Here is an 18,998-nt window from a genome sequence, read left to right on the forward strand (position 1 = left end):
CAAGGTTTCTTCTTCTTGACCTAGAAGGCAAACAAAGTAATCTTGAGGCCCAATAAATCTTACTCTTACTCAAAATAGACTCCATTATCCCATTGGTCAAGGCACTAATCTACCAAGGGTGGTCACTAAAATCCATATTTTTCTCACATCCTTTCGGGACTAGCCATATTAAGGTACCTAGGGCATCAATTTCCCGACAAGTTAGCCATAATTTTTTTTTTCGATCTCCTAGGGCCTCCTGCGTTAGCCTTTCCTCTATCTCTCCTCCAATTTTGAAGCCATTTAGACGATGGAGTTGGGAGAAAAGTCAAGCCCTAGCTCTGGGATCAAAACTTGCCCTGCCATCCCCAAGGATAGTGCCTCATAGGGTCAAGGCAACATCTTCAAGTGAAATTATTTCCTTGATCCTTTTCCCCACCTTGTCTAGGGTAAGAATATCACTGGTTGCTTCATACTTTCCTGATACCTTAGACTTGGTCCACTTGGCCTTGTGTGGTCCCGCTCCTTTAAAGGACCATTCTTCAATAACCATCTAGGATACCAATTCTAACAAGGATTTCAGGGTTTGGGGAACGCCTTCACAATCTTATTCCCTTAAACCTAACCCCCAAAATCCTCTCTTCCTTTCCCTAGAATCTATACTACCTTTCTTAGTGAGCAAACAAGCTCCATCTTTTAGACTTTTCTTGGAAATGGTTTTTTTGGGTCACTCATATCCATTGAATTATCATTCATTAGTGACTCCAATACATATCGGGTCTCCTCCCGTCAATGAAAGTCCATAAATAGAAGGGAGCCTTCGTTGACGTGGCAATGAGCTAAGTCTCCATTTGTTGCCCTTGGCCTAGCATTTATCCCTTAGGTTTCCCCCTTAGGTCCCCTGCTAGTTTGAGTGGTAACAATACCCAACCCCAAAACTTCAAAGAAGCCACATAAAATGTATTGCATTACCAAAGAACACATGAGAAAATAGATAAACCTTGAGAAAAATGTCTTGATAAAAATTGAGTTATATTTACTTACTTCTGCAAGTGGGGTAATGTCCTAGAGTATCATTCCAAATACAATAACAATTCTTGAAAAAATATTACATAACATTCTACTCAATATATAATTATCCATAGATATTATTAACATTATATGGGCCCATTTATAGTGAGATCTCACTAATTAATTTTGGATTTTTAAATAAAAATGACCTTTTTTACAATTATTGACTATCAACTAACTATTTAGTGGGTCTTATTCAAGGAAAGTAGTCTCATACATTTATAATGTTTCATGAATAAGGAGGTTAGGGTAAGACCCTAACATAATTTGAGGATCATACTTCATGGAGGTTGAACCAAGACACACATGTGGAAGAGAAGCATAGTAACTACATAAGCACACATGTTTACGGGTGTTGAGCACAAAATGACATGTTTAGGAGAAAAACACCATGGAGGAGGGGACACTACATTGATAGGCTGTTGGAGATCACACCATCTCGAAGGAGAGGCATTGAGCTCAAGGATTATCATGTTTGGAGAGTGCACCACCATGAAGTTTTATAAAACCTTAATTTAATGCATGTCAGCCTTATATTGTATAGTAGTCCATGTGGGATTTCCTTGTTGGTTATTGTATGAACTTAGGTTTATATTTTAATTTGGAATCCATCACTTATTTTATATGATGGAGAGATAAATCCCTTGTTATAACATACTATAATGTACTCTTTATGCTCACTTGGTGAAGTCTTATAGGGAGCAAGATTTCAAGTTTATGATGTAAACCTTAGGAGAAGACATGAAGAAAAGAGAGAGCACTTGGATTTTCTTGGAGAGTTTTCTCTTGTAGATACAATATGCCATTAGGATGTATGCTACACAAGTAAACACTAGAGGAGAACATAGCACTTGAAGAGTTAATGGTTTTCCTTGTAGAAGTTGTGACTCTTCTTTTGAAGCAAGAGAAGGTAGTCCTAGGATTTGAACGCTATAAAATATATGGAAAAGAGAGATAACACCTTGTATGATATTGCAATCTTGTTCTTGAGTGATGCACAAAGGTTAGGGAAAGATCATTCAAAGCATAAAGTCTTGAGCTTGGTGTGCTATCTATGTGGAAGATGATTTGTTTACTATACTTTTGATGTTCCATGGAGATCTATGTGCTTGTGTTAATGCAAAAGTTAAAAACCTATGGTTTAAGGACTCAAATATTAGGATGGACATATAAAATTCAAGACTAAATTAAGAGTTGTCTTGTAATCCATGTAATTGTGTGATGCAAATTAACCAAGTTTTGTAAATCGTAGGGAGATAAGAGTGTTAGTATGGAAGAGAGTCTGTGTGAGCCAAGGTTGGTGAAGAATTAAGGGTGGACTTCTTGGTGTTGACGCTAACTTGCTTTTGTAGAATTTTTTGTAAATTGATCCTCCTCAAGCAATTTAGAAATTTCACCTTTGTCTTCAAGGTTTCCCAAACCTTAACCTTGCGAATTTTCAGCGTTACAAATATTACAAAATATGAACAAAACAATAATAACAACAAAATATATTTCAACTTTTAAGAAGTCCAACCCATTTGGAAATTCAAGAGAAGAAATACCAGTGTGTTCCAATAGGTTTAAGCCCTATAGGGTAATCTCATTATGCATATAATGGACCTAAAAAAACTTTTGAAGACTATAATTATAGCATCAAAACTATCCTTATATTCTTCAATATAAATGTTAAATCACTTAACACATTCACCCTTAACTTATGTTAAATAAGTAAGACATGGAGTTGAAAATAACAAATCATGAAGAATACAAGTGGTTGGAAATCCAATATGCAATCTACACAAGCATTGGATAGTTGGAAACTTCATTAGTATGTATAAAATTTCATGTTCATACCATAACCTTATCATAAAAATAAGCTTGCATTACATAAGCATGTACTCCAAAAGAAGACATTTACTCTTCTTCTCTTCACCAAGTATAACCTAGGGCTTCATCTCAAAACCCTAATATTTAAATATCCAAGGGATGAAACCTTAACCCTAGTCTTAAAGATACTCCAAGAAGCCCAAGAAACACTAAAAACCCTGAGAGAGAGAGAGAGAGAGTACAAAAGAAAACCTAAGAGAGAGTAGTGTTTTTCTGTTCATCACATCTCTACACAAGAATGAGTGAGTGAGTGAAGGGCTTTCTCCTTCCTCTATATATATGAGAGGTAGTGAAGTCTAACAATACATATGTGAGTATATTCCATTACAAGTAACTTAAAATAATGCACATAATCTCACACATGTGGAGTGCTACTCTTAAAGGTAAACATGTCAAGCTTTAAGGAAATTTCATCCACAAGGATCCAAATGTAAGGGTCCTCCTCGAGGTGTGTCTAACACCCCTCCTATAGGCCTTTAATGAGTCCATTAATACCTCTAAGCCATGTACTCCCTTAGGTCCACTTTCCCTACATGACCATTGTCACAACCCAAGTATCTCCCAGCTAACTCCATACCTCCATGAAAACATCAAATCTACCATGTATTGTCTATGGCCCAATGTCCTCCTCTAGGATGAAAAATGTTCCTCCTCATATTTAGGCATTCTCCTAGGAACTAATCACCTCCACGTGTCCACCATATATAATATCACCAAAGCTATTTGAATATCTCCAACACCCTATGGGAGAGTATCATGCAAGAACCCAATTGAGGTCAAGCAACTACTAAGCCATATACAATATAGAAATCCATCATGAGCTATCTGCCATGTGCAAATCCATCACAAACCATTAAGGGGTTGAACATACACCATGTATCCCAAATCTCATAAAGACCCCCCAAATGTAGTGCAACCACTTTTAGAGTAACCTTGGAAGATAATATTTGCAAATCCTTTGGTTGGCTAGATAGTAGGATGTCTTGTTAGGCCTTTATATTGTTGGTTAACGATTGCTATTAATATTAGATTCTTTAGCTAGAGTTTGGAGGCATTAGAAATTTCTATCAATTGTTTGAGTTATAATGGCTCTTATTCCTTTGTAAAATGTCCCAAACCGGCGTTTTACTTTAATTTTTAATATCAAAATTTTAGTTAACGAAATTAAAATATAAATAAAGGTAAATATCAAAATTAAAAAATAAACACAATTCTTCAAATGCAGAAAAAATGCTCATTAAGAAGAGTGTGAAGCAAATAAGAGAAAATTTTGGAGTTTTTTCTTTTCATTTGTGGAGGTTGTGGGTTGCAGTGGTTTTGAAACAATGGACTCTTGATGGAACCAAGACAAACTAGTCAGTTAAATCAAGGATTGGTATTTATTCTATTAAAAATCATGAGACTTCTTTAGAGGGCTTATAAATTGGTCATATTGTTAGTGAACCAAATCTTATCACTTGTCTAATTGTAACAATATCTCTTACTCCACAAACTAGGGATAATGATGATTTCTACATATTTTACACTCTTATTATTTCGTTTGGATTAAGAATTCACATAAATGTGCTTGCATAAGCAAAATTATATCATACTACACTCATTTAGTTAGGAATTAGAATCTTGGTTGCATGTACTTGACTTACACTTAAATTCATTGATATAATTCCTTCCTTAAGAACAAGATGTCCTTCATTTTTAATCTTCAATAGTTAGGAATTAGAATCTTGGTTGCATGTACTTGACTTACACTTAAATTCATTAATTTAATTCCTTCATTAAGAACAAGATGTCCTTCATTTTTCATCTTCAACCTTTTTTCGGTTCATCTCCAAACATGTCTTTATAATAATACTTGCCTTCTATCTTATCTACACACTTTGGTATCACTATGAAAGTCTTTTAAGAAATATATTATATCATGAACCTAAAAGGCCCTATAGTGGATCAATTTGTTCTGTCTAAAAGTTGTTTTTGATGTTTGAAATTTCTTTCTTAATAGCTTCATCAATATGCATCAATATGAATTACATCTTCCTCCTTCTAAACTAGAGGAATATTGGGATTTTTCTAGTTCATTGCTGAAAAATATGCTCTTTTCCATCCTTTTCAATTTGTTTGTTGACTTAGATGGTGGAAATCCCTGAGTTAATGTGATAGAATCCCATCAATCAAGTATTAATATTTCCTTAAGCTTAGGCTTCTAAGCGAGATGATTTAACCAACCTCCTCTTGTATTTTGGGTTTAGGACATCATGAGTTAAAGACCAAAGCATGTCAAGGTAGCTATAAATGTCTAACATAATGGAAATTTCCTGATGTCAAAAAAAGGTATAACCATAATAGTAACCCTGACACTCTATTATTCTCATATAAGTTAAAAATGATTAGTCCCAATCCCCAGTGGCCTAGTGAATACCTTATTGTCAATGTTAAACAAAAATATTACCATCTCCACTGCATTCGATGTTATTCCTTGTTATCCCTCCTTAACGTGTAGTTGTAATTTATATATTCTCTGGAATAATTGCGAATCTTAGTAATACACTCATGTCCTGTAATTGAGATTTTGTTCCAAGTTAATACACACTATTTCCGTGGCTTATTTACTATAGAATGTTACTTTTGTTTAAAAAAAATAGAAATAAAAGCTTCGTGTAATCTCTGTCTCCAAGATATTTCTTTAAAACAACCACTCCGTCAATTCAATTCCATAACATGTTAGCTTTGTTTAAAAGAGCTATGTTTAATGAAGTTATTTTTTTATTAGATTTAACAATTATATATATATATATATATATATTTTTTTTTTTGAAAGTCCTAAAACTTTCTTTAACTCTAATATTTTATTTAAATTTAATTTCAACCATTTCTAATATATATTTAAAAATTATATTTTTAAAATTTTAATCTTATTTAAATATTTTTTGTCGTTAAAAGACTATCTAAATTTTTCTATTATATTTACAAAAACACATTACAGACAGTGAGACAGGCATTCCAGGGCCAGCAGTTGCACCCTGGATAGTTTAACTCTGAGACAAGAAGCTCCCTCGCAGGGGCAGCACCGACTGAACTTCCAAAATTACCAACCAAACTACCATCCAAACTAACAGAGTTCCTCCAAAATCTATTTGCTTCTGGAGGCCCAGAAGAAGTGAGAGTCAGCAAGCTAAGGGGCCTCATTACTCTGAACAGAATCAAGACTGCCCACGCAGGGGCTATCGACATTGACTAACTGAACCCAACAGTAAAGAAAATTAAAACTAGACACGACATACATAAGCCAAACAGACAGACGCAGAAATTGCCAACCGGACAGACGCAGAAATTGCCAACCATCAAGCACAGTAGAATCCGGAACCGACATACCCGCAGGAGCTTTAGTCCTTGTTTCTGGTGGAGAGAGGAGGAACTGTGTGGATCTGGGGCTCAGTGTCCTGGTCCTCGCAGAGGCTTGGGTCTTCCACCACATAGCACCATCCCCTTCCCTCCGGGACGCCTGCCCACATCGCTTTCCACTTGTCCTCATCCACGCCCGGAGGTGCTGGCCCCAAGTCGGGTGAGGTGCCTTGCACCGTCTCCTTCCCCAAATCGTCTGGCTCATTCGGTGGCAACTCCTCCATGCTTTCCTTGCCAGCGCTTTCCTTGCCCGAACTTCCTGGTGGCTTCTCCATCGCTTTCGTGCCCGAACCTTCTGGAGGTTTCTCCACCATGCCCTCAGGAGTTCCAGCACCGAATTCTTCAGGGATTTTTGTGAATAGAACAGAAATGTGGGCATTGACTCCTGTAGTGTCCATTGAGCCGCCCAGAGTGAACACCACAGAGCCAAACGCTGGCAGCAATGGCCCTCCCTCGCTCGAGCTACCGACCTCCAGAAATTGTCCACATGGGAGTTGTGTGGCTCTTGCCCTCCTATGACAGTAGCAGCAGCAGCAATGGTGGTGTTCGTCTGCTGCAGGGGTTCGAGAGGAGGACCCTCTCCCTGGTCCTCGTCTGCTAGGCTGTCGCTCCCGTAATTTGGCCATGTCTGCTTCGTTGCCACCCGCGTATGCCCACACCAATGCAATTTCTGAGCACCCTCCTCCTGCATGCGAATTGACCCGTCTTGCTTCCAATTGAACCAGAAATCCTTCGAATTGCCTCCCCTGCTTCCGGCCACAACCAGAGTTGCAGCGGCAGACCAGAGCTTGTACTGCAGCGGGAGTCCTAGCATCCCCCGACTCACAATTCCTCTGCTCCCGCATCCGTCTGCCCTTAACTCGCCAATGCACCCACATCCTTTGCTGATATCGAGTTCTAATCCTACTCTGCACCAGAGCATTAACTGCATTCTGCAACAGTGCATTAACTGCATTGAATTCCCATCGCATGTCTGCTGAACCATTATACTGTGACGGTCGAACCAGGTTCATTAAGTTCACCACGGGGTAGCACATGCTGGGCATGTGGCACGTCCCTCCTAAGCACGTCATCACCCGCATCCGGGGTTATTTAAATATTCAAAAACTAAAATTATTAAATTAATTTCCAAACTTAAACCTACACTGTGTTACTCCCTTTGTACTTTTGCAAGGTGTTAAATGTACATCATTAATGATTATTTTTTATTTAGGACATCACTTTAAACCGTATGACATTGTTCATTGTAAATTATTAGTCCCCGCCTCGTCAGGAATATAGCATTTGCCTCACAGTTAGATTGCATTAACTGTGCATTATTTTGTTGTTTTTTTCCAATTTAACCAAAGTTTCATGAAAATGTTGAATTTTCGTAATTTCCATAAATTCAAAAATAATCTTCTAATTTCTTGGAAATCTTATTCCTGATTTTTGATTGGTCTAGCAACTTTCGATGGGACATAATTCCCCTGGTGGAAAGCGTTTTATTTTGGTGTTTATCAGTGCCTAACAATTGATTTAAAAAAATAATAATAAAAAAATTGAGTGACTATTCCGTCGGTGAGTGCTTTGACATGAACACTGACACTATTATGACACTGCTCTACCCTATGATGACATAACTGACACGGTTGCAAGTCCTTTGCATAGGCGAGGGCAGAGAGTGGGGATGGGAGGGGGAGGGGGATGCTACACAAGTCATTGTGCAAATATAATTTCACAAATTTTTAGATTTCAAGATCGTATATATTGAAAATTGAATGAGGTATTTTTGGGAGAACAGGGGGTGCATAGGGAAATTAATATTAAATTATTAATGTTATTATATTATTATTAATATGTTTCATTGTGTGGGGCTTTGACTGTGCGGAAGATGGCATATGTTTGTTGATTTCCTGAATTTAATATTTCATTGTGCAAAGATATTTTTACAAATTTCCAAAGTGTATATTGTATATCATATGAATGTTGACAGAGAATGGGGGATATTATTATGTTTCGTTGTGCGGAGCTTTTACTGTACAAAGTATGAAATATGTGCTAGAGATTGGTTGCGTAGAGTTACATATGCATTTGTGTTATATTGGAAGCATATCTATTTTAATGGACAGGGATTTATGTGCGGGAGAGTGAGGGGTTTCATGAGTTTTTTGACGTTGTGTTATTTCTTTAAACGAGGTATGTTCAGGACATTTAATTGTGCGAAGATTTTACTGTGTTGATCTTTTATATTGGATACTTTATTCGGTAGGGACGAAATAAGGGATTTCATTATTTTTCATTTTGTGAAGCTTTGGTTGTGCGGAAGGTGAGATATGTATGTTGATTCACTAAATAAATTTGTACATTAGTCGAAATGGAAAATCAATAACGATTTACTTTGACTTGGGTATAGGAAACATATTAGATATAGCAATACAGATAAATTTCATGCATGAAAATTAATTGTTATTTTCGAATGTAGCCAAAATTTCTTGTTCTAATGTTAAAAAATTCGAAGAAGGATTGACATTGTTGACAATTGGGCTATAGAAGCTATTCTAAATTGATTTTCTTTATAGAGGACAGGGTATGTGCGGGGATTTTACTGTGTGGAGTATAAAGTATGTGTGGGAGAGCAGTTGTGTAGAGCTTTGATTTTAGAGCTATGAATCTTTGCGGAGGACCGGGTATGTGTGAGAGAACATAATGATTAATGTTATTAATTCCCACATCGTTGACCAGAGCACTAACATAACAATGTCCCACAACCGCATATCAAACAGATTGGAAACACTATTGATCTAATATTGCATACTAAGAGTAGCTTTTATAGTCCAATGATTACCCCACTTCAGTGTTAGAGCACCACCGTCTATGAAAAAGACCCCAGTTCTCCCGCACATACTTTGTCATTTGCATAGTAAACATTCCGCACAATGAAACAGTACCAATTGCCACATTGTTCATCATTATCACAAGACTCATTATGCAAATAACCCCAGTTCTCTCGCACATACTCTGTCCTCCACACAAGGAAACATAATAATATTAATTCGACATTTGTTTACCCCCCTTGCAGGGTGGTGCATAGGTATTTTTAAACTATTAATCTTAATCTATGAGGTTTTTTCACAAAATGGATTTATTATGAAAAGTAGTGCATATGCATTTGTGTCATATTGGAAGCATATATGTTTTCTATTGATGATAAATAATCTAGAAAATGACGCATGTACAAGAGAATGTGGGGTTTGGCGAGTGATCTGACATTGTGTTATTGCTCTAAGAATTAGTGTTAGAATTGAATCTTTGTGGAGGACGAGGTATGTGCGAAGGATTTCATTGAGCATAGCTTTTATTGTGTTGAGATTTTATACTAGAAACTAAACAAGGCATTTTCGGGAGAATGGGGGGTGAATAGGGAAATTAATGTTAAACTATTAATGTTATTTTGTTATTATTATTATGTTTCATTGTGCGGGGCTTTGACTATGTAGAAGATGGGGTATGTTTGCCAATTTCCCAAATTTAATACATCGTTGTGTGAAGATATTTCTACAAATTTCCAAATCATTTATTTTATTTCATATGAATGTTTATGGAGAACGAGGAATATTATTATGTTTAGTTGTGTAGAGCTTTTACTCAGTAGAGTAAGAAGTATGTGTGGGAGAGAGGTTGCGTAGAGTCACATATGCATTTGTGTTAGACTAGAAGCAAATATGTTTTAGTGGACACATATTTATGTGCTGGAGAGCAAGGGGTTTCATGAGTGCTTTGACAGTGTGTTATTGCTCAGAATAGGGTATGTGCATGACATTTCATTATGTGGAGCTTTTACTATGATGACCTTTTATATTGGATACTATTTTGGATAGGGATGAAATTAGGGACTTCATTAGTTTTCATTGTGCAGAGCTTTAGCTGTGAAAAAGGTGAGATATGTATGTCGATTCGCTGAATAAGTGCGTATGTTAGCTGGAAAGGAAAATGAGAAACAATTAACTTTAAAGTAGGGAATATAGGAAACGAATTAAATATAACAATATAGATAAATGTCATGCATGAAAATTAATTTTTATTTTCGAATGTAGGAACAATTTCTTGTTTTAATGTTAAAAAATTCAAAGAAGGATTGATACTATTGACAATTAGGCTATATAAGCTATTCGAAAATTATTTGCTTTATTAACCAAAGAAAAGAAAAAAAAACACTAACAACTATGTAAATTCACGGGGGCTTCACTCAATAAACCTCTAACATATCACGTGCATTCATGGCATACTAAACAATACCCATAATTTGACTACATATTGGAAAATACCTCTAAAAATCACATTATTTAATCCCCTATCAATACAAATTCAATACACCTTTACAATTTCAAAAACCCCTAATTTCACAAGATATTGTAGGTATCCATTTTTTCATTAATATTTTTTATACCCCTTTATATTTTGTCATTAACTTTGACCTACATTTTTTATACCTGCCAATATAAAAACCCTTTACCCCCTATATATCCCTCAATATATTATGTCATTTTTTCCTCAATATATATCCCCCAATATGAACCCACGTGGTATGGTATTGCTCCCCTAGTGAATCCCCCATGTGTAAATTACTACATATCCTTGATATCAGAAGTGACATGAGCCAAATTATTGAGACAAAAGTTCAATGTTTCATTTTCCACTTGCAGTTGCTCCATCTTCAATTCCAGTATTGTCATTTTCTGATTTAGAAGGCCAAAGTGGATGTGTGCTTGATATTTAATCATTTGACAATGCTTTAAGACCAAATCGATGAAAAGTTTCAGAGCATTGACCATTCTAACTAATGAAGAACTAAACTCTTGCTATGCAATTCCAGAATGAGGCTCCATAAACTTCAATCTACGTTACACTTGTGAATAAGGGTTTGCAGAGTCACTCTAGCAATGTGAATATACCAAGGATCTAAGTTTCATTTATTTTAAGCCTCTACCTTTCCTGTTAATGCCACCTTTGATTTTTCATAGTGTAAACTTTCATTTTCTGAAGGACATGCCGAGAACGACATATGGGCGAGAAAACAATAGTGCATAAGGAAATTTATGGTGTGGATGCATAATTAATTTAACTATGAATATACTTAGAATTAGTATTCTTATGTTTTCTCTTATGATGATTTCCTTCTCCAAAGCTTTTACTGTGCGAAGGATGGCTAATGTACAAGAGAATGGGGGCACAAACAAAAAATGATTTTAAACTATTTATCATTTTAAATTTTTACAGATTTAGTTGTGCAGAGTCAAGGATGTGTGGAGGATGAGATATGTGCAAGAGAATGCAGGTGCAAAAGAAACTTTATAACTTTAATCCATAATGTAATAATATTTCACATTTTCTTATTACATTTATACAAATATGCTTAAGGTAAATCTTTTTTTAATTAGTGTTTTCTACAATAAAAAAATTTGATTCGATTTTCCTGCTTCAAACATATTTCATTCTGTGGAGTTTTGTCCACACTCTGTAGAATGTTTACTAAATTATTTAGCAATGTTTAGAATTAAAATATTACCAATAGTAATAATAATAATAATGCCAAAGAAATGTGCGGAAAGAAAAATCTTATGGAAGTGGAGAGCTTTCATTATGATATCACAACCTTTAATTGGTTGATTAGAAAAGTCTTTAGTGTTGAAAATGCAACATGAAAATCTGAGTTTGACTTTGCCTCGGTAGAACTAGAGAAAAATTAAATTTCTATTTCAGGAGAAATATTGGAGGTAGTTAACTGAGTGACATGGTACTTGTCACTTAGTTAACCAGTTAATTCTGTTGAAAAGTAACTAGGTTCGGTCTTCATTATGACACATGTAATTGTGATTTTATGTAATTGATGAAAATAAGAAAAATAAGATTATTATTCTGCTTGTCTCATGGATTTCATGAGAAAGGAATTTTATTTTAGTATGACTCCATTTTGAGTCCTTAAGATTGATCATAAAATCAATTTGAGTCTATGTCATGTATGAAGGACGCTTCTTGGGCATATTACACTTATGTATGAGTCAATAGTATTGTCAAGTAACCCTCCAAGACAAGCATACGTCATCCCTCTTCAAGTCAGCTTCCATAAGTGAACTCATGTCGGCATATATGGAGACACAACATTATTAAGTCATGTTGAAGTATTTATTGTGGGAAACAACTATATATACCAATCTAAGATCTTCACATTACTACACCACAACAACTCAGATTGGTCTTTGAAATAAGGTGTGGATATCTCAGTAATACAGTGATAGGAGTTCAGATACATCATATAAAAGATCACAGTGAAGAAGATTTTAGATAATCTTAGATGAAAGGTCTCAGTGATATCTTAATGTCACTAGCTCACAGTCTCGGTGATATCTTAGTATCACTATCTCACAATCTTGGTGTTATCTCACAGTTTCAGTGCTATCTCACAGTCAAGGTCTCGGTGAAATCTCAGTTTTGGTGTCACCATAGTAAGAATAGTTTAGTGCCACCTTAGTAAGAAGGTTCCAATGTCATCACAGTAGGAGGATCTCAGAACTACCATAGAAAGAATATCTAAAAAAGAAGGTCTTAGTGTTGTAACATCTCGGTGACGATATAGTAAGGAGATCTCAGTGTTATGGTGGTGATTAGATATCAGTGGTAATAATGTCTTGGTACTAAGAAGGTAGAAGTGGAAGAGGAGTTGAGAAGAGGAAAGAAGCAAAAGGTTGGCTGTTAAGAGAACTTGTGTCTTGGTCTTGGAGTGGAAAATAGGTCAAGGGTCGTGGTCTTTTTATTCGTCAATTGGAATCCCTATAAGAAGAATTTGTTCGAGTTTTCCTCTCAAAGAGTGAGAGGTTTTATCCATATTTTATAGCCTATATTTCATGTTTCTTGTCTCTTTATGGTTTATGCATTGGTATTTGTTTTATGAAGAAGAACACCAATAACCTAAGTAAAAGAAGATCCTAATCTAAAGAAGTAAAAACCACTCACAAGAAGTTACTATAGAAGAGAAATCACTTAATCTCTATGCCTTAGGTTTCTCAACATGGTTTCTGAGCTAAGGTTACTAAGTCAAGGAAGGGAATATCATCAAGAGACACAAAATGATAAAATTTCAAGGAAGGCATCAAAGTGAAGATCATCTTGAAGTCAAGGGAAGCATTATAACCCTCATATCAAAGAAGTCTACAAATAAGTATTGGGATCATCATCAAGACAATAAGGCCAAAATCCAACATATACTCAAATTGAAGAGATCTACAAATCAAGTTAAAGTGTTTTGAAGACTATTCTTCTGGAAAACGAATCTAGATCAAAAGGTGGTGTCATCTCACTCTTTGTGGTATCAAGGATCATTCTTGAAGAAAACTACCTTCATCAAGAAGTTTTCTATCCTCCATATTATCATCAAAATCAAGGAAGCAACAAGGAGAAATGAGCATCCTATCAAGTAAGTATATGGACTTATATAAATATGTCAAAGTGTATTTTTGCAAGGAAAGAAAAAAATTGGTTGGGGATTCAAACAATCATGCATGGAAGAAATGGACAAAACTAAATCTCATTGAAAATTAGGTCATGGATCATGTCAAAGGATCTATCACCAAACTAGGAGAATAATATGCTCAAGCACTTGCCAAGTATATGAAAGGGGAAGTTAGGGCTCAAAGGATTCTCATAGAATCCATTAAGGATCCCCTCATCCCATATGTATCTAAAATTGCAACTTCAAAAGAAATATATGAAAAACTAGTAGAGCTATATTCCGTAAGCACTACTGGAGATGTCATATCATTAAGGCAAGAACTCTACAAGCTAAAAATGTCTAAGGAAGATGGAATAGCCTCATGCTTTATGAGGATATCTAAGATCTGAGATCAACTACAAGAATTGGGAGAAGTCATTTTTGATAGTGAAGAAAGAAGCTACTCCATTCCAGGATATATGGTCACTATGAAGATTGAAGAATCTAGACTGAAGGCCAAATCTGATGTGGGAGAAGGTGAGAAAAATCAATCTTATGCTGCAATAACAAAATAAGAAGAGAAGAATATCATATCACCAAAGAAGTGGAGGAAACTGAAAATAAGAGATCCAAGAAGGATGAAGTAATAGATATCCACTATTGAGATAGTCTTCCTCACCTAAGTTATTTTCAAGTTCCTAAGTCTTCTATTGTAAGATATGACTACCATGATTCACTAAATGGGATGCATCAAGGAATCATAGAACCATTGGGAATAAGAGCTCGGGACATCATCATGGAGAAGCATGAAAAATGGTTAGAATCTATGGAAGTCAAGGATATATCTCTTGGGAATCTCATTGGGAACACAAGTGGCAAGGTCATGCAATACAAGGTTCATCATACATATGTCAAAAGGAAACATCTGCAGATGGGGATTCTTTAGATCCTCAAGATTCTATGACGGAATATTCACTGAAAGGTTCATCGATCATGAGGGAAAGAAACTATTTTCATGGGATGGTGGTATGATGACATAAAAGTGAAGAAGATTAAGGGATTGCAGCTCTTTTAATCAAGGAAACTATTATAGGAAGCCTGGATGACCCAAAGGAAAAATGAGGTATGTATGCTTACATTTTATATTATGGAAGTCATGTCACATGGTTACAAATATCATGAACCAATGCTCTATCTTAAGAGCATGATCAAAGGAAAGGATCTCCTCCCTCAAAGGAATGCGAGAATGCATGGGTCACACATTCACTAGATGAAATCAACATGATATGTTCTCATATAAAGTTTGAGGCGATTGGCAACAAATAAGGAACTCTGAATGGAAGCTCCTAGGAATGAGATATGTGACAAAAGGAAGGAAGAGATCGTGGAATATGAAACCATGGTAAAGAAATTTAGCATTCGAAAGACCAGTAAGATTTGACTAGATATCTCCATGAAATATATGAAGACTCTGATGGAGTCTGAAAAAGAAAGAGACCCTTCAAAATATATATCTTTGGGAGATATGTCGATATGTATGCTGGATGCTGATGCAAGCTAGAATATGTCATGATGAAAGACCATCACAAAGGTAATTTTGATTTTAAATGGTCATTCCTTTATCTGGATGGGTTTATGCAGGGATGCCAAGGGAAGATCTATGGGTGTCTTCCACCACGATGCACGTGTAGTAGGATGAAAGATCCTTAAGTAAACATGGAATGAAGAAGGAAGCATTACATGAAGGAAGGCCATATATGGACTAATGGATCACTATTACGATGATGACATGGCTAACTCATGGATGAAAGTGATGGATGGTCGGTGCCCAATGTATAAGTCCTAAACATGAATACTCCTAGATAATGAAAATAAGTTCATGACATCATGAGGAGGAGTTCTTCAAGTAGCTGGTTGTCCCACCATCTCCACCCGAGGGGCTGCTGTAGGTCCCTAATTAAGAGGGAGCTTGAAAAAAAGTTTCTTACTTGGAAGAAACTTGGAAATTCCTAAGCCGAAAGGGAGGTTAGGTACATTCCTTCCATGGAATGAGTATATTCCTTTATTGGAATAGATATGTCCTCCCTAATTAAGAGGGAGAGATAGACACATCATTATTGTCTTCACTTGGAAAGAAATAATGGAGGAATGGGTAAACATCTGGCATTCAATTCTCTTTGAGGATGTATTAGGGCATCCAAGATAAGATTATTCATAGAGGATTGATATCCTTTAGGACTAGGAATCCAAGATAAGAATAGTCTTGTTGGAACACACCCTGAGGATCCGAGTGGGGTATGTTTTGAGAGAGACAATGATGAGGGTGTCTATACATCATTGGTCTCGCCAACATTGTGCCTAGATCTCGTGGAGAGATAGAGATTATAGTAAAGGCCTTGCTATGTGACAATGCTAGTTGATATGATTCTATACAAATGGGTTACCAATCCAATTATTCCTATGAGAAATTATTCATATTGAGAATAACTAGGTACCATTATGAATACCTCCCAAGTTAAGAGGGAGTTTTGAAAAGTAACTAGGTTTGATATTCATAATGACATGTGTAATTGTGATTTTATGTAATTGATGAAAAGAAGAAAAACAAAATTACTATTATGCTTGTCTCATGGGTTTCATGAGCAAGGAATTTTATTTTAGTATGACTCCTATTACGAGTCCTTGGGATTGGTCATAAAATCAATTTGAGTCTATGTCATGTATAAAGGTCCCTTCTTAGGCATATTACACTTATGTATGAGTCAATAATATTGTCAATTATCCCTAAAAAACAAGCATAAGTCATCCCTCTTCAAGTCAACTTCCATAAGTGAACTCTTGTCGGCATATATGGAGACACAACCTTTCAAAAAAGTCATGTCAGCTTGTATGGAGACACAACCTTTCAATAAAGTCATTTCAGCTTATTTATTGTGGAAAACAACTATATATACCAATCTAAGGTATTTTTATTACTACACCACAACAACTTGGATTGGTCTTTGAAACAAATGCAGATTGGTCTCTGAAATAAGGTGCGGATATCACAGTAAAATAGTTCGATTATCTCTGAGATATAGCTCGCAGAATTTCAGAAGATAAGTTCGGTATAGAGTGACAGGAGTTTGGATAAATCACAGAAAAGATTAGAGTGAAGAAGATTTCAGATAATCTCAAAGGGAAGGTCTCAATATCACTATCTGATAGTCTTGGTGCTATCTCAGAGTCAAAGTCTCGGTGCAATATTTGTTTTGGTGTCACCACAGTAAGAAGAATTTGGTGCCACCCCAGTAAGAAGGTTCTGGTGTCATCACAGTAGGAGAATATTGGTAATACCACATAAATAAGATCTCAAAAAGAAGGCCTCGGAGTTGTAACATCTCGGTGATGATACACCAAGGAGATCTCAGTGTTATGACAATGATTATATCTCGTTGGTAATAACATCTCGGTACCAAGAAGGTAGAAGTGGAAGAGGAGTCAAGAAGAAGAAAGGAGAAAAAGGTTGACTATCAAGAGAACTTGTGTCTTGGTCTTGGAGTGGAAAATAGGTCAAGGGTTGTGGTCTTGGTATTCGTCAATTGGAATCTCTATAAGAAGAATTTATTGGTGTTTTCCTCTCAAAGAATGAGAGGTTTTGGCCCTAGTTGATAACCTATATTCTATGTCTCTTGTATCTTTAAGGTTTATGCATTGGTAGTTGTTTGATGAAGAAGAACACTAATAACCTAACTAAAATAAGATCCTAATCTAAAAAAGTAAAGATCACTCACAAGCAATTACTAATAGAAGAGAAATCACTTAATCTCTATTCCCAAGATTTCTCAACAAATTCAACTTGGGGAAACTTGAGTTTAGTTCAGTACGTTTTATTTCTAATTTGTAGAAATCTATTTTAGTTAATTTGAGTTATTGTCAGTTTAACTAGTTCTAACTGTTAGAAGAACTAGTGGAGGTCAAGTTGTGGAAGTGGAACTTCAACCACACTCAGTGATCAACTAGTTAACTGATCAATCAACCCAAAATAATTGTTGCATGTAGAGAATTCGAGTTACCCAGTTGAGATGGAGATTCCAAGGTAGTGTACTATCAATCGTATCATATTCCAATGTGTACAAGTGCTACATGTAGTCAGAGGAAGGACCTAAGGAAATTGCGCAATTCCATGGTGGGAAATTCCCAAAAAACAGGGGAAATTTCTCAAGGGAACAACGCAAGGAAATAGGAGATTGGATAGATTGAAAATTGGCTAAGTGTTGGCCAGAGTCAGTACGTCAGCTAGAGGGATAGACTATACACTTGTAGGGTGTGCTTAGGCTTGAGAAAACATATGTATCTATTCTCTATTCTCTAATTAATGCAACATAGATAGTAAGGGGTTTTGAGGGGTTGATTTCCCCTAGAAAAATCTATGTGCATGTGTGATGTTTCCTTTTGCATGTCTATGATTCTTGTTCTAGATGGCGAATTAAATTATGCAGATTAGTAGAGTAGATTAAATTCTTGTGATTTAGTAAATTTCATGAATTTTTTTGAATCTACACATTAATTTCTATATGGTATCAGAGCCGTAATCACAATAGAGTAGATATTTCAAAGTTGTCATTGCAGGAGGTTCGAATTTGCAGATCAAGGTTGCAGGTTTTCTTCAGGATTGAAAAGATGGCTTTCAATGGACTAAGGTTCGAGAATTCCCTTGAGGGAAGCTCGAATTATGTTGCATGGAAGGACCACATGGAGGCAGTACTAGAGGATAATGGGTTGAAGGAATTCATTGATAATGCTATTCTAAAACCAACAACATCTTATGCTAAGGATATGGAATAATTGAATTGTGTAGCCAAGGTAAGGAGGATCATATTTGAGGGAGTAGGAGACCATATTGTCTCAAATATCCATGGGAAAGAGATTCCATATGAAATGTGGCAATTACTGACATATTTTTTCTAGAATAACAATGACCACAGGAAGCTGGCACTCAAGTTTAATCTTCGAAATATCAAGATGCAGAGGAACGAGACCATTCAAAAGTAGCCGAGAAGGTTCACACAATTTCGTGATGAACTTGGTCAAGTTGGTGTTACTGTAGCAAAGGATGGTTTTGTGAGTCTAGCCCTTCTAGGCATTCCCAAGAGTTGGCATAGCTATCAAGATTCAGTGAACGGGAGGGAGAAACTTCCAAATTGGGAATGCCTATGGTCTGATTTGGTAC

Source organism: Pinus tabuliformis, chromosome 6 (genome assembly GCF_031772625.1).
Source record: "Pinus tabuliformis cultivar Carrire ecotype Pingquan chromosome 6, CPIR1, whole genome shotgun sequence".
Taxonomy (NCBI): Eukaryota; Viridiplantae; Streptophyta; class Pinopsida; order Pinales; family Pinaceae; genus Pinus; species Pinus tabuliformis.